The 16236-nt window shown below is 40.6% G+C and overlaps 1 long non-coding RNA gene across 1 annotated transcript; it reads right to left on the reverse strand.

Moving 5' to 3' along the window:
• Nucleotides 1-5664: 5664 nt before the first annotated feature.
• On the reverse strand, nucleotides 5665-7304 carry LOC149402555 (uncharacterized). Its single transcript, XR_016296034.1, has 2 exons — nucleotides 6783-7304; nucleotides 5665-5982 (listed from the first exon to the last, which is right to left on the reverse strand). It is a non-coding gene; the product is annotated as an uncharacterized LOC149402555 (long non-coding RNA).
• Between the last annotated feature and the right edge of the window lie 8932 nt (nucleotides 7305-16236).

Here is a 16236-nt window from a genome sequence, read left to right on the forward strand (position 1 = left end):
CTCCGGCGCGCGCGTCCTCATCTCCGTCGGCCAATCACGCCTCTATGGAGGAAAATTCACCCCCCGCCATGTCTATCGCGTTCTTGCTCGGGATGAGCGAGGACGAGGCGTTATAGGCGGTCAAAGGAGACAAAAATTGCGTCCAAAAGTCGTCCAAATCCACGTTTTGATTCCTGAGGAGGGGAAAAAGGTCGTCCTCAACGGACCCACACCCCGACAGGTGGTTGGTGGGATCCATGAGCACGTGCGAACGAGGGATGACGCCGGAAAAATAATAAAACAATATTAAAAGAGGAGGAAGGCTTACCGATGCGAGTTAAGACGGTCCGCCGAAACAGCAATGGGCGGAGCTTACTTGAGTTTACCACACGGGCTACGCCCGGCGCCAAACTCGGGGGGCTAATGTTATCGGCCCGTCGAGATCCGACTACGCGATCGACGTTTCGGGCGGCCGGACAAGCTCACCCGGCCGATGGCCGGCTCAATTCACTCGGCCATTGACCGGCCCAAACAATTCACTCGGCCAATGGCCGAGTGAGCCCTCAACCGGGCCATCATGCTCACTCGGCCAATGGCCGAGTGAATCTCAGCCGGCCTATCGAGTTCGCTCGGCCAATGGCTGAGTGAATCTCAGCCGGCCCATTGAGATTCACTCGGCCAATGGCCGAGTGAGCCCTCAACCAGCCCATTGAGATTCACTCGGCCAATGGTCGAGTGAGCCCTCAGCCGGCCCACCCAATGACCGAGTGAATCCCCTGACGGCCCACCCATTTGGCCGAGTGAAGCCACCTGCCAGCCCAACACTTCACTCGGCCGATGGCCGAGTGAACCCTCTCTCGGCCCAAGCCTTTCACTCGGCCATCGGCCGACCGAGTCTCACCCGGCCGAGGGCCGACTCAACCTCACTCGGACAAGGGACCTTCAAAACGTCCCTTGGTCGCCTATAAATACGAGGCTCGACCCCTCAAGACATGTAATCCGAATTTGAGTACTGAAACGATGTCGAAGTCGTAACTCGCTCGTTTCTGTCAAGTCTCGGCCTCTAAACACTTAAACCCTCTATATTCTACATCAACCCTACTAATGTTGAGCGTAGGAGTGGTAAACAGAGGCAACCCCTCTGCTTCCCCTTTGTAGCTCACGTGCTCTCTATTGCTTTTCAGGTACCGAGATGAGGTGAGCTTCATCTACAGCCAAGGGATGACTTGGGATACCAAGTCCGATACGCTCGAGCCGGAGTGAGACCACTTGGTCTGGCCTTGGGTCTAACCACTTTGGGGTCCTAAATAGTTGTCCGAAAAACAGCGACAACAGTTGTTAAAGCTTTTATTTGTGTTTTATTAGCAAGGTAATAACATGGTATAAAAGAAATAACAACATGCATAAAAGGATTCAAGTAAATAAAAGAAACTAGCACCACAATTTAACTACTCACAAAATTACTCGAAATTTCTCAAACTTGAAAACACGTTTTTCAATATAAAAAATTAAAAACTTTTAGAACTGATTCTAATGTGTTTTAATAACATTCCAAACTCATAGAAAATCAACATGATTTTTAATTTAAAGGCAAGAGCAATAAATTAAAAAAAAAGTAAGAAAACAATTCTAACTTGTCACAAAATTAGTAAACTTTCGAAAATGATTTTCAAGCTCATAATTTTAAATACATGTACATGCATATTTTTAACGATAGCTCTGATACCATTTGTTGGAATTGATCTAGGGTTTAAGAAAAAGTTTAACGCTTCGTTAAGCGACGGAATTTTAAATATTTTCTTTTTCAAGTAAAACAGTTTTTACTAACCTAGACAAAGAGCAAGCACATGTAAATAAAAACTAATATGAGCATAGAAGTTTACTAACCTTTTTAGACGCTTGAACGTTGAGAAGCTTTTTGAAAAAGGTTGGAACATTCGTCTCCCCTCGCAGCACGTCTCTCTTCCTTCCTCGGCAACTCGAGCAACCACGAAAGTTTCTATCACTAAATCACTCGAGAGAAAAGGAATTAGTGTGTGGGCACTTTTAAACACTACAACTTAAGAACGAGTCTTGAAGTCGTAGAGCTAAACACTAGGTCAAATGAGGACCTAGGTTCCAAAACAATAAAACGAAATTGACTAGAGAGAGAGAGAGGAGTCGGCCACAAGGTCAAGAGAGAGACGCTCTCAATCTCTAACTTATGTGGAATGTATGAAATGAGAGGAATGAGGTGGGGTATTTAGAGGAGAAAGGTTGGCCTTGGAAAGAAGTAGTTTCCTCTTATTTTCCAAGCCTTTATGAGCAATCCCTTATTACCCATTTCTCCAAAATGGGCGCCCACCTCATGCAAATCCCAAAGGGATTTGTTTACTCTTTTGTTTCCCTCTTGGTTGCCTTGGCCGATTCTCTTTGTTCCTCTTAGAGGAAATTTGTTTCCTCTTTTTCTTTTGGCAAGTATCTTGATACATTCATGCACAAAATTCTCTCTTTTCCTTTGGGTAGTGGGCGCCTAAAATGATTCTAGAAAGGCCTTCTAGAAGCTTTTCCATTTGTTCATGACAACATGAAAAAGGCCCATTAAGAATTTTCAATAAAATTCTTATGAAATGAAATTAATCCACAAGGCCAAATAAATCTAATTTTGGCCGAGTGTTACTTGTCATCAAATGACCATGTCAAAAAATTTATTGACATTCATTTCATCCTATGTCTCAAAAGACAAAAATACCCTTTTGACAATTTTTCGAAAAAATTTGTCTCATTTTTGTTTTGGCTTAGCTTTCAGTTTAACTATTCCTACTCAATGTGATTCGTGACAGTGACCTCATGGATCCAAATGAACAAAGCTTGAGCTAAACACTTGGACTCAAAAGTTCACAAACCTTTTCCAAGTTTAGCTTAATGTCAACTGACTCCACTAAAAAGTTGACACTGAAAATCTCTCGGTTCAAATGAATTTATTTTCTACTCAAGAATTCAACCTAATTGTAATGAGTGGATCCACAGAATATTATCAGTGTCTACCCTTCATGAATATCATCAGCTAGTCGGGATTTACAAAATTACCATTTTACCCTTCTAGCTGTTATTTCCTCAACTCCTTTGTCGCTTGTGAATAAGTTAGAAACAATGTATTGACGAGGAGCTAACAAGTCACATTGTTTCATCCAAAAAAGTCAAGACTCAATTTGGACACTGGCGAGTTCATTTATTCACAGTCCAAGGAACAAAGCATGAGGTGATATACAGTGCATTTCAGCAATCTTGTACATGAATTCCATATCTATGAGATCTTCACAAAGTTACTCATGACATTCTCACAACTTAGTACTTCACCAATAGGCCTTGTTCGGAATCACATAGTGAGTCCGAACTCTGACTTTCTCAAATGAGAATACGTAAGGTGTGAAATGGCATGTCTCATTTCAGGATTAAGGTAAGCACGATGCAATTCATACGTAGTGACTTCGAGACATAAGAGGTTAAATGGTTCGTTCTTATCTTGTCTCTAGAAGTGCACTGGTCAATTCAGTACCTTCGGAAGATACCTAGAAGAACTATAGAGTCTCCAACTCTCAATGCCTCATAACCAGACATCATTGATTCTTCTAACAATCATACTGAGGTCAATAGTCCTTTGACCCTTAGATTGCGAATATGTCGTTTTAAGCAAACTACGAAGAGTTTGTTCATGCAAATCTACATTTGTCTCTTCGCAAGTTGTTAAGTTTGTTTATGGACTAAAGACTAATGTTTTATCATAAAGCTTCAAACAGACAAGGAAGAGTGAATGAACGTTTCAACTTTTTATTAATGAATAAGCAATTACAAGCAAGAGTCTTCATGAGACTTTATTACATCAAATGTACAATATAAGGATTACAACTCTTCTTGTGGGCACCATTGACAACACGATCCCCCTGCAGTCTAACCCGATGGGGGTAACAGAGTCGCCTACTCCGTACATGCGAGTCCTTTCCAGAGATGTCACGACCCGCGGCCTCTCGTCGCCGATTCACGAGCCGCGACGGTGGGTTACGTCACAAGTCACAACGTCACTATAATAATATATCTCATATCCACAGGAATAACATTATATAACCATAATCAACGCAATACTTATATGAAACATAATACGATAACATATAAGTATTATAAGTCGTTATTTAAAACCTGGGTAAATTTTTCGTTTTTCTCAATTCAAACTTTGAGTCTCACTACGACTCTAAATATTTACATAATTGCTCTTGGTTTTACGTATAATTACAGGAAATAGTTTTAGGAGCGTAGTTTACGGAAGGGGTTCAACAAAATATAGTTATAACTATAGAAGAGGTTGATCCCGAGTGAGTCTCCACTAGCCCAAAGGTCAAGAGATACACGTCCGGTCTTCGTCTTCAGTTCTGTTATTCACATCGCCGTCTTGCCCTTCTCTACATTACCAAGGGTCATAAAACTATGAGTCGATTGATTCAGCAAGTGGGAGTCTAACTTAGAAAATAAAGCGACTAGATGCCATGTGATATCATGTGACGTGCAAACAAGCACATAAGAATGCATGGATGCAAGTCTAACAAGTCTAGAGCATGAATCGTGTGTACACACTCTAACTAGTACTTGTCGTCTTTAAGGTTACACACATCCCCCGCTATAACCTTCAGAACGACAAGAGACCAGCCTTAGACTTCGAGCAGCAGTCGTCCGGCGGCCTAAGAGTTTTAACGTCTGTCTGGGATCCACTAATGGTACCAACTTCATTCGGCGTCGGCGCAACCCCCAGGCCCTCATAGCCCGTCAAGGTGCGTCCTTCAGGTCCTCATACCCTGGCATTAAGATCGGGTGCGACTCTTGGTCGACTTCCCGATAAATGAGTACTCAGCGCCATCCCCCAGGCCCTCATAGCCCGTCAGGGTTTATTTCGTTTTGGTACCATCGACGCAACAATTCTTTAAGGTTCGGGTACTCTGCTGCACTCAGAGTACACACCTATGCTACTTACAGGAGAGCGACTCAGGATAAATCCTGAAAGAAATTTCATTTCCCATTTATGCTCGTTAGTGTTTTAGGTTGAAGACTCGGGATATGACTCCCGGTACTTCTACCCTCGATTTGAATTCGAGAGTTAAACACGTCTCTCCTGTCTCCCCCGTTCTAACGGGTCAATCACAGCCTAAGGAAATTATATCACATATCAGAGGCTGGGTTTCACAAATCTCATGTTTGAACTTATTGAGCGAACTCACGCTAAGTTTTCAGGAAAAGCGGCCGAAGCCTTAATCTTTGAGGTTATTCGATTTTAAAGCTTTTCCTATTCTTGTTTACTAACAAGCAATAATGCACGTAAACAGGGTTATTCCCTTGGAATGTAGTTGACTTAAGTCTCCACACTTACCCGTAAAAGGATCGTCTGAAAATTTGTTGACTTCCGGAGTTTCCTTGCTTTTCACGCTTCCCGAGACTCTACACGTCCTGGACCGTTATCACGTTCTGAAGCATCGAGAAACTAAAACCCGAAGTTGAAAACTCATTAGTCAATGATCCGGAAGGTGATGACAAGCTTAAGGTTCGTTATCGGGATTCATTGCGAGTCGGTTCAGGGGTTCGAGAATTTAATTCACTTATTTCCCGGCTTTTCGGAATTTAAACTTATTCAAGACTCGTACGAATTCGTACCAGAGAATGAGTACGAAATAAAATCCAAATCCTTATTTTAACGAGTCTTAAATAAATTAAAGAAATAATCCGAAAATAGTACAAACCGAGAATTCTAAATGAATTAACCAAAATTAAATTCTCGAACATCTCTTAATTAAATAATTGATAATCCTTGAATACAAATCTCAAATCCAAAATCAAGATTCGAGTCTAACGCTATAAAGCGATAAACGACTCACGAGTGAGATCGAGCTTTAAAAATCTGTTCTGAATTCTCTAACTTTCCAGCTTCCACGCGTTTAGTTCCGCCGGCTCTCGCTCGTCTCGACCTGATCCGTGACTGAGCTGTGAAATTCAGAAAACGAATATCGAGTCAATTATAACATCCAACTCCCGACTCGACTTAGAAACCGAAATCGAACCACTAACACAATTCTTAAATCCAATATAACTTGTCACAAAATCCATAACCTTGTCAACAAATCACGTAAACTTGTCATAAAGTTCACATTTCAACCTAAAAAACGAGCTAACCAAAAACCTGAGCCCGACAGAATCATCAAATCTCAAATCATATCCAACAATTCCAAAACCAAATCACAACCTAAAACTTAAAACCATATCCAAACCCCAATTCTCAAATCAATTTCAATTCCAAATTCTCAAATCTCAAAATCACAAATCATAACTTTCCAAAAATCGTCATAGCCTCCTAATTCAACCAGAAATTCCTTCACAAATCGAATCCGTAACAACCACACAACTCAGCAACGACAAAAATATTGCACACACACACACACGGCCTTAACCAAGTTTACGGCCGAAACCAATTTTCAAACCAAATCCCAAATCAAACCACATCAATACCCAAATCATCCCAACCTCCATCAAACCCAGCATCAACAACACAGGATTCACAATTCAAAACACACGGCTAAAAAAACCAAGCTACACGGCCAAAATCAAATTCATGAGCAAAATCATCAAAAATCCAAAACTCATCACATCAATATCATCATTAAGCATCAACCACTCCGGAAAAACCACTAACCACACTCAATTCCTCAAGAACCATTTTAGAACACGAAATCCCCAAAACCAATTTCTCAAAACCCTAGTTTCCAATTCGGGTCAAGGAGATTTACCTTGTTTCTGAAAGAATTGAACCCTCCGGCGTCCTCTCTAACTCGCGGCGGCTCAACCTTCACAGCGGTCGCGCGCACGGCGAGGCATGGTGGTCGGCTGGATGGCGCGCGCACGGGGTTGGGGTCTCGGGCTGGTGCTGGTGGCCGAGCGTTCTCTCCCTCGGTCGCTCTCCTCCTTCTCAGTCTCGCTCTCTCGCTCTCTTCTGCTCTCTCTCGCTCGATCTCTCTTTCTCTCCCTCTCGGCCGCTCACTCTTTCTCTTCTCTTCTTCTTTCCTTCTCTTCTTCTCTTTCCTTTCCCTGCTTTCTTTCTTTTTTCCCTTTCCTTTTCTTTTCCCGTGTCCTTTCTTTGTCTTGGGCTGGTGGGTTTAATTTTACTCGGCCATGAAGACTTAATGACAAAGTAATTGACCAAGATAAGTGTTGAGTTGGCAAGGATAAGAACTAAGTTTCCAAAATTCCCATTTAACCTTCTTTTCCTTGTTTCCTTTCAAGTGGGTCCATTAAAAATTGTCACAACCACGTCTTTTCATATAATTATTTAATTAAATCCATATCCGAACAGATTATAATTATATGATTCGAACCGAGAATTTTCTCGTTCGTTCTTGATTAATTTAAATATATTTAAGGTTTCTCGGAAATAATTCTCGTCCTTGAGAATTTATTTCTTAAATTAAATTCCGGCATATTTCTTCGGAAAATAATTTATTATTCGAGACGAACTCGATAAATCCTTTATTTATCCCGAGATTTTTCATTACCTTTAAAAAATTTAAATTAACTCGCTAAACTTCAACGTCCATAATTTATTCAAGAACTTACTTGTAACACACGAAAGCTCATTTATTAACCGTAAACTACAACAGCGAGATTCATAAGTTTATCCCTTACAAGAGACCTGGCATAGGTGTAGCCCGAGGCCTTCGCGGACTCTAAAGCCGACCAGGCCGTCTCCAGCACTTTTCCGTTACGTTTCTCCTTCCCCCTGTTGTCAATGGTGCCCACAAGAAGAGTAGTAGTGTCTATTTATGTACATTTGATGTCATATAGTCTTACGAAGACTCTTGCTTGTAATTGCTTATTCATTAATAAAAAGTTGAAACGTTCATTCAATCTTCTTTGTTTGAAGCTTTATGATAAAACCTTAGTCTTTTAGTCCATAAACAAACTTAACAACTTACGAAGAGACAAATGTAGATTTGCATGAACAAACTCTTCGTAGTTTGCTTAAAACGATATATTCACAATCTTAGGGTCAAAGGACTATTGACCTCAGTATGATTGTTAGAAGAATCTATGATGTCTGGTTATGAGGCATTGAGAGTTGGGGACTCTATAGTTCTTCTAGGTATCTTCCGAAGGTACTGAATTGACCAGTGCACTTCTAGAGACAATATAAGAACAAACCATTTAACCTCTTATGTCTCGAAGTCACTATGTATGAATTGCATCATGCTTACCTTAATCCTGAAATGAGACATGCCATTTCACACCTTAGTATTCTCATTTGAGAAAGTCAAAGTTCGGACTCACTATGTGATTCCGAACAAGGCCTATTGGTGAAGTACTAAGTTGTGAGTCTGTCATGAGTAACTTTGTGAAGTTCTCATAGATATGGAATTCATGTACAAGATTGCTGAAATGCAATGTATGTCACCTCATGCTTTGTTCCTTGGAGTGTGAATAAATGAACTGGCCAGTGTCCAAATTGAGTCCTGACTCTTTTGGATGAAACAATGTGACTTGTTAGCTCCTCGTCAATACATTGTTTCTAACTTATTCACAAGCGACAAAGGAGTTGAGGAAATAACAGCTAGAAGGGTAAAATGGTAATTTAGTAAATCCCGACTAGCTGATGACATTCATGAAGGGTAAACATAGATAATATTCAGTGGATCCGCTCATCATAATTAGGTCGAATTCTTGAGTAGAAAACAAATTCATTTGAACCGAGAGATTTTCAGTGTCAGCTCTTTAGTGGAGTCAGTTGGCATTAAGCTAAACTTGGAAAAGGTTTGTTAACTTTTGAGTCCAAGTGTTTAGCTCAAGCTTTGTTCATTTGGGTCCATGAGGTCACTGTCACGAATCACATCGATAGGAATAGTTAAACTGGAAGCTATGTCAAAACAAGAACGAGACAGTTTTACGAAAATTGTCAAAAGGGTATTTTTGTCTTTTTGGACATAGGACGAAAAGAATGTCAATAAATTTTTTTGACATTGTCATATGATGACAAATGAAATAAATATTACTTAGCCTTATTAGTGTAATTGGGCCTTGAGGATTAATTTCATTTCATAGAATTTTACTTGAAAATTCTTAATGGGCTTTTCTTATGTTGTCATGAACAAATGAAGAAACATCTAGAGGCTCCTTCTAGAAGCTCAAATTTCGTCCAACCCAAGGAAAATAACGCTGAATTTCGTTCATGCCATAGTGGGAAAGAGAGTTTATTTTGTGCATTGATGTATGAAGATACTTGCCAAAAGAAAAAGGGGAAACAAATTTCCTTAAGAAGGAAAGTGCATTTTCGGCCAACTAAGAGGAAATCAAATGAGGAAACAAATCCTAAGCCTTCATGAGGCATGTTGGACGTGCAAGGCAATAGGAAAAGAGGAAACTACCTTTTGAAGGTAATCCTCCTCCTATAAATAGGAGCCTCATTACTCACATTTCATTCATCCTAAGTTTAAGAGATTGAGAGACTCTCTCTCTAGAACTTGGCCGAAAATCCTCTCTCTCTCTCTCTAGTTTATTTTCGATTTTTTCTTGTCTTGGCACCTAGGTCCTCACTCGACCTAGTGTTTAGCTCTGCGACTTCGAGACTTGTTCTTAAGTCGTAGTGTTTAAAAGTGCCCACTCACTGATTCCTTCTTTTCGAGTGATTTAGTGATAGAAACTTTCGTGGTTGCTCGAGGTGCCGAGGAAAGAAAGAGAGACGTGCTGCAAGGGGAGACGAGCGTTGCAAACTTTCCACAAGCTTCTTCAAAGTTCAAGCTTCAAGAAAGGTTAGTAAACTTCTAGCTCATATTGGTTTTTAATTACATGTACTTGCACTTGTCTAGGTTAGTAAAAACTGTTTTACTTATAAAAGAAAATTTTTAAAATTCCGCCGCTTACCGAAGCGTTAATTATTTTCTCAAACCCTAGATCGATTCCAACAAATGGTATCAGAGCTATGGTCAAAGAGATGCATGTACATGTTTTTAGAATTGTAATCTTAGATTTTTTTTAATTTATTGCTCATGCCTTTAAATTAAAAACCATGTTGTTTTTCTATGATTTTGGGATGTTTTTAAAACACGTTAGAATCAGTTCTAAAAGTTTTTAATTTTTTATATTGAAAAACGTGTTTTAAAGGTTTGAGAAATTTCGAGTAAATTTTTGTGACTAGTTTTGTTATCTTGCTAGTTTCTTATTTTTACTTGAATCGTTTTATGCTTGTTGTTATTTCTTTTATGCCTTGTTATTACCTTGCTAATAAAACACAAATAAAAGCTTTAACAACCTTCATAAAACGTTCCGTTACACTCGATTCTTTTTCGCACCTAAAAAGGACCAAGCTTTAATTATTTCTTTTTATTCGAGCTGGAGTAAACCCGCATTAAAAGTGGCATAACTCTCTGCTCAGAAATCGAAATTTAATGATTCTTGAATTAAATTAAATTTCTGTATGTCCTCTATCCAATGCCACCTGTTTCAGGTCAAAAGGACATGGGAGCCGCCAGTTATGGCGATTTTACTCCGAGGTGCGCGGCTGTTCCGAAACTCCAGTTTTTTAGAATTCCGGATTTTCAGCCCCACTACCATGAGTAATAGAACTCTAATGAGAAAATTTTCTTGAGCAAAATTGTTTTTTTATAAGATTATAAACATGATGTGTAAGATTAAAAAGTTTTTATTTATGAAAGATTAATTGAAATTGAGTTTTTACAAAACTAGTTTGAATTTTGAAAAACCGTTTTCACTTTCAAACTTGAAAAATATTTTGTCACCCATATCAAATAAGTTTTCAAAATGTGTTCAAAACTATATCTATATCACATATGTTCAAAATCTATATGCTCTTGAAAATTTGAGTGGGAGGTCCCCTTGTAGACAAGCCGAAAAATAAAAAGATGTGTAATCTCAAACTTTCAAGTGTTCGAGTGAGGTGAAGTTCACACTTCCCTCACGCAATTTCCCGAAATAGAAAATAGGAAAAGATCGAGTATGTACCTTGTGCCTTTATGCACTAATACTGCTCTGAACATGTCGATCTAGGATTCTCTACTAGTTGTCCGCTCTGTCGCTCTCTAACTAGGAAATTTGTTTCCGAAGTTAAAAGAGTCGATGAACCAACTCCAAAAACTAAGTGGGAGGGTTATACTTGTTGTTTGTAACCCACGATCCCCAACACTAATGAAAAGTGCAAGTGTCGCCGGACTAAGAGTCACCCTCGTGGCCCTCTCTTAAATGAGAGTAGTCAAGGGCGCTTTGCTCTGATCATTGCTCAATGAGCTACGTCCGAGAGTGAGACGATGACGACAACACCTCCCCTCGGCGGATTGTTTTTCAAAGTCAATCTTTTGGACTAAGTGGTTGGTTACACACTTAGACTCAATCCCTAGTAATCCTCCCTCGAGGCCCTGCGAAAGGATGTGAGTGATCAAACCAATTTACAAGGTGGCTAGTCAAAATTGATGTATTGACATCTTGGCTATGCATTAATGATGAGTCATTTACTTATGAAAGGAGACTCGTTGCGGCCTTCCCTCGAAGGAGTAAAGTGTCATTTCGTTCATAACACCTTTGGATTTTATAAAGTCTTAAACAAACTTAAATCCTAAACCAAAGACTAATCATAAACTTGTTTAAACTTTTATAGGCAATATGTCTCCCAACTCTCTCTCTTGCATTCTTTCCTCGAACAAACTCGAAAACGAAAACTACATAGACTCGAAACGTAACCTCGACATAATACCTACCGTTAACAAGCACAAATGGGTACTCACCACCCCGTGTCCTCCTCTGACGAATGATGATTCAACTCAAGAGGACAATGACGCCTTAGCGGCCTGGCTTCGATCCGATGAGATTGTGAGGTGCTATATCTTGGCATCTATGAACAATATGCTGAAAGAGCAACATCGTGACTTCGAGACTGCCGCTGACATGCTCTACAATCTCCTTGAGATGTTTGGAGGGCAAAGGCGTCAAACAAGGCTACAAGCAGTCCGACAGTTTATGAACTGTCATATGCAGGCTAGGACTCCTGTTGGAGACTTCATGATACTGATCATTAGTTTTCTGAATAAAATGGAAATCCTAGGATCTGAGATTGATGGGAAGAATATCATAGATATGATCTTAGAAACTCTCCCCGCATCTCTTGATACCGCCAAGATGAACTACTCCATAAACAAGCTAGAGTACACTGTTACCAAGCTTATGAAGGAGTTTCACACTGCTGAAGGTCTCACTAAGAGAAAGAGGAATCAAGGAGAGGCACATGCTACTGAGCAAAGAGCCTCCGCCTCTGGAACTAAGAAGAGACCTCACAAGGCCGATAAAAAGAATTGTCCTGCCAATCTCAAAGCAAAGGAACATAGTATTGTACTAGTTACCGAAGCATGCTTAGTAGCTGATAATGTATCAACGTGGATTCTTGACTCCGCTGCTACTAACCATATTTGTTGTTCCTTGAATGGTTTCAAGAAAACCAAAAGCTTAGAGGAAGGCGAGTTCTGTTTCAAATGGGGTGATGGGAGCCTGGTGTCTGCAAAGGCTGTGGGATCCGTGACGCTGTCTTTTGAAGACCGCACTTTAAACTTGAATAATGTATATTTTGTTCCTACCTTTGGGAAGAACTTAATATCCGTTGCTCGTCTTCGTGAGCAAGATTATTGTTTAAAGTTCATTAAGAATGGAATTCGTATTTCGTTTCCTGATAATTCTTTTGTCACTGATGCATGTATGAAGAATGCTCTTTTCTACATCTATCCCACCCAACCTTCTCTTTTAGACACCGATATAGATAATGATCTAATTAGGGAGCCAAAGAGGATCAAACTTTCTGAATCCTCCGATCTAACAAAATCAACACACCTATGGCACTTAAGACTTGGTCATATCAGTCTAGAAAGGATTAAGAGACTTGTGAGGGATGGTCCACTCCAAGCCTCTGCAATAGGTTCACTACCTACTTGTGAATCCTGCATAGAAGGAAAAATGACTAAGCGACCTTTCTCTGATAAAGGTCGAAGAGCCACTGAGTTGCTGGAACTAATACATTCTGATGTATGTGGTCCGCTCAGCCAACATGCACGTGGAGGATACGAATACTTCGTTACCTTCACTGATGATTACTCACGATATGGGTTTGTCTATTTGCTCAAACACAAATCCGAGACCTTTAACGTATTTAAGGTCTTTAGGGCTTTAGTGGAAAAGCGAACTGGCAAAGTGATCAAAACCCTTCGATCTGATCGAGGTGGTGAGTATATGTCTGGAGAGTTCGATGACTTTCTTAAAGAAGAAGGTATCGCTTCTCAGCTTACCGCACCTGGCACACCTCAACAAAACGGAGTGTCAGAGAGAAGAAACCGAACTCTTATGGAGATGGTTAGATCGATGATGAGTTACTCATCACTCCCGCTTTCCTTTTGGGGATATGCCCTCGAAACAGCCGCTTACATTCTGAACCAAGTTCCATCTAAAACGGTTCCTGGTACTCCTTATGAAAGATGGACTGGCCGTAAAGTAAGATTGGGCCACATCCGAATTTGGCGTTGCCCTGCACATGTGCTAAGGCAAAAGACTAGCAAGTTGGCTAGTAGGTCAGAGTTGTGCCTGTTTGTGGGATATCCAAAGGAAAGTAAAGGTTTCATTTTCTATAGTCCCGAGGACGATAAGACTTTCGTTAGCACGAATGCTCGTTTCCTCGAGGAGGACTTTATGAAGGATGCGAAACCTAGAAGCAAAATTGTGCTTGAAGAAAAGTTGGGTGAGGAAGCTTCTACCTCATCTGTAAGAACTGTTCTTACCCCAACTGAAACACAACCTAACTCATCAGAATCTCGTCAAGTAGTACTTCGACGTAGTAGGAGGGCTACTCAAAAGCCTGACAGGTACATGTCTTATGGAGACTCTCTTGTAGCCGTCTCCGACATGGATGAACCTGTTTCCTATAGCCAAGCGATGGCTTGTTCTGAATCAAACCTTTGGCTTGACGCCATGAAAGTTGAAATGCACTCGATGTATGTCAACAAAGTCTGGAAACTTGTAGACCTTCCTGAAGGGATTAAACCCGTAGGGTGTAAGTGGATATACAAGAAGAAAAGGGGTCCTGATGGGAACGTCGAGACGTTCAAAGCACGACTTGTGGCGAAGGGTTATACCCAACAAGAAGGGATTGACTATGAAGAAACCTTCTCGCCAGTCGCGATGCTTAAATCCATCCGCATACTCCTATCCATAGCTGCAGCTCTCGACTATGAGATCTGGCAAATGGATGTCAAGACAGCCTTTCTGAATGGCAATCTTGACGAGCGCATTTACATGGCTCAACCAGACGGTTTCGTGGATAAAGGTCAAGAGACCAAGGTTTGTGAGTTGCTTAAATCCATTTATGGACTAAAGCAAGCATCTAGGTCATGGAATATTAGATTCGATGAAACTGTAAAGAGCTTTGGCTTTGAACAGTCAATAGATGAGCCTTGTGTTTACAAGTTAATACACGAAGGTAAAGTTGTGTTTCTGGTACTATATATCGATGATATACTTCTCATTGGTAATGACGTGGGTAAGTTATCTGAGGTTAAGGTCTTGCTAGCAAAGCAATTTGATATGAAGGATCTAGGAGAAGCCGCGTACATTCTGGGAATCCAAATCTTTCGAGATAGGAAAAACCGGACCCTGTCGCTCTCTCAAGCATCTTATATTGATAAGGTGATGGATCGCTTCTCGATGCAAGACTGCAAGAGGGGTCAAACACCCTTTAGGCATGGAGTTTCACTCTCTAAGGACCAGTCTCCCAAGACTGCACAAGAGATTGAAGACATGAGGAAAATTCCTTACGCCTCTGCCGTAGGAAGCCTCATGTATGCTATGCTTTGCACTAGACCTGATATATGTTTCGCCGTTGGCGTAGTTAGCCGTTTCCAATCCAACCCTGGACCCAAGCACTGGATTGCTGTTAAGCATGTTCTTAAGTATCTTCGAAGAACTAGGAACTTGATGCTTACATACTCAGGTACTGACCTGACTATGACGGGATATACCGACTCCGATTTTCAAGCGGATAAGGATTCCAGGAAATCCACTTCGGGATCTGTGTTCATCCTTAATGGTGGAGCTGTTGTGTGGAGAAGTATTAACCAATCTTGCATTGCTGACTCCACAATGGAAGCAGAATATGTGGCTGCTTGTGAAGCATCCAAAGAGGCTGTATGGCTTAGAAAGTTCCTTAAGTATTTGGAAGTTGTTCCAAACGTCGACGAGCCCATGACCCTTTATTGTGATAATAGTGGGGCTGTCGCTAACTCAAAGGAACCTAGAAGCCATAAGCACTCTAAACATATTGAGAGGAAATACCATTTGATTCGAGAGATCGCGCAACGCGGAAACGTGGAGGTGAAGTAGATCTCTGGAAGATCCATTCACCAAGGCCCTAGCGAACATGGTCTTCGACCAACTTCGAGAGGGATTAGGCATGTAGGACTACTCACATCTTCTTTGAGTCAAGCGGGAGTTTGTTGTCAATGGTGCCCACAAGAAGAGTAGTAGTGTCTATTTATGTACATTTGATGTCATATAGTCTTACGAAGACTCTTGCTTGTAATTGCTTATTCATTAATAAAAAGTTGAAACGTTCATTCAATCTTCTTTGTTTGAAGCTTTATGATAAAACCTTAGTCTTTTAGTCCATAAACAAACTTAACAACTTACGAAGAGACAAATGTAGATTTGCATGAACAAACTCTTCGTAGTTTGCTTAAAACGATATATTCGCAATCTTAGGGTCAAAGGACTATTGACCTCAGTATGATTGTTAGAAGAATCTATGATGTCTGGTTATGAGGCATTGAGAGTTGGGGACTCTATAGTTCTTCTAGGTATCTTCCGAAGGTACTGAATTGACCAGTGCACTTCTAGAGACAATATAAGAATAAACCATTTAACCTCTTATGTCTCGAAGTCACTATGTATGAATTGCATCATGCTTACCTTAATCCTGAAATGAGACATGCCATTTCACACCTTAGTATTCTCATTTGAGAAAGTCAAAGTTCGGACTCACTATGTGATTCCGAACAAGGCCTATTGGTGAAGTACTAAGTTGTGAGTCTGTCATGAGTAACTTTGTGAAGTTCTCATAGATATGGAATTCATGTACAAGATTGCTGAAATGCAATGTATGTCACCTCATGCTTTGTTCCTTGGAGTGTGAATAAATGAACTGGCCAGTGTCCA

This window comes from Urtica dioica, chromosome 3 (assembly GCF_054948205.1).
Source record: "Urtica dioica subsp. dioica isolate 48M chromosome 3, U.dioica_male_clone48M_v1_H2, whole genome shotgun sequence".
Classification (NCBI taxonomy): Eukaryota; Viridiplantae; Streptophyta; class Magnoliopsida; order Rosales; family Urticaceae; genus Urtica; species Urtica dioica.